Raw genomic sequence first — 1,358 nt, 5'->3', positions numbered from 1 at the left:
AGTGCCCGTAACCAAGGCAGTGAAATATAAATCATGCTACTGGAAAGTGTGGTGGTGGTTATTAGTAAATAAAAGAGGAGCCAATTGGAGGTAAAATACTATCAAGTCTTCATGGACAACTATTTTTTGTTGGAGGCTCTCCTTTAAAAAAAAAAAAAATAGTCGACGACGTTTCAACCCTCTCGAGTTACGGGGTCTCTTCAGGACAGAGATTCTGGGGACGAGCAACACAACGTGGCTGCCCAATTTTCAGAAGTCCTTCGGAATATTCTGGGTTCGTCTTGATGCCAGTAGGGAGACTAGATTCCCTTTATACGACAGCCACATCTTGGCTTCAGCTGTAGTTCACAGTAACAGTGATTACAGTACTTTCTCTTCGCGCTCTCAACCAGGCAGGAGCTTCGAAGCAAACGAGCAGTCACCGCCGACACTGTTCAACCCATATAATCTCCACCATGGTTTGGAGGGTATTCTTTGATGTCACCGCTGATGGTGCCCCCTTGGGACGCATGGAAATGGAGCTCCGGCGAGGATGTTGTGCCAAAGACAGCCGATAACTTCATAGCCCTGTGCACAATGGAAAAAGGGTTTGGTTTCAAGGGATCGTGCTTCGACAGAATCATTCCTGAGTTCATGTGTCAGGGTGGTGACTTCACGAACCACAATGAAACTGGTGGAAAATCAATCTATGGTGCCAAGTTTGCCGACGAGAACTTCACACTCAAACATACTGGTGCTGGAATTCTGTCCATAGCTAAAGCTGGGCCCAACACAAATAGTTCTCAGTTCTTCATATGCACTGCCAAGACAACATGGTTGGACGGCAAGCACGGCGTATTTGGCTCTGTCGTAAAAGGCATGGATGTTGTATGCGCAATGGAGAAGTTTGGCTCAAGCGACCGGGAAGACGTCGAAAAAAATAGTGATTGCTGATGCTGTAGTTTATTTCCTGGCTTACCTCCGATCATTCCTTGTGTGGCTGGTGAAAAGACCACCCATGCCACTTGTTTTAGTTTTCAGTCTTAATTGAGCTCTTTAATGAACTGCATCTGTTGAATTTCTCTGGCTTTACCCCCTCATACCCTTTCCGACCGTCAATGTAGCCTGCAGAAATACATGAAAATAAAGAGATTAAACAGTTAAAAAAAAATAAAACAGTGATTACAGTAGGTCCAAAAATGAGTTGTCCAGGGTGAGGGCAGTACTTCATTAATCACTTAAGACCTGTTGTCACAAATTAGACTGGGACCGTCAGGATCGCTGTATTTAGTGGTCACTTAGAAAGATATGGTTCTCTCTCAATAGTAAGTAGCCTCAATTGTTGAGGGTACTGCTTCAATAATGAGAGGCAGGGAGCA

At 44.6% G+C, this 1,358-nt stretch overlaps 1 pseudogene; it reads left to right on the top strand.

Annotated features, from left to right (window-relative positions):
• The first annotated feature begins 371 nt into the window (after positions 1-371).
• LOC147722934 (peptidyl-prolyl cis-trans isomerase pseudogene) lies at positions 372-1,030 on the top strand (annotated as a pseudogene).
• The last annotated feature ends 328 nt before the right edge of the window (positions 1,031-1,358 follow it).

Source organism: Lissotriton vulgaris, chromosome 4_1, assembly GCF_964263255.1.
Source record: "Lissotriton vulgaris chromosome 4_1, aLisVul1.2, whole genome shotgun sequence".
NCBI lineage: Eukaryota > Metazoa > Chordata > Amphibia > Caudata > Salamandridae > Lissotriton > Lissotriton vulgaris.
Note: the sequence above shows the minus strand (reverse complement) of the source record. Positions and strands in the feature narration are given on the sequence as shown.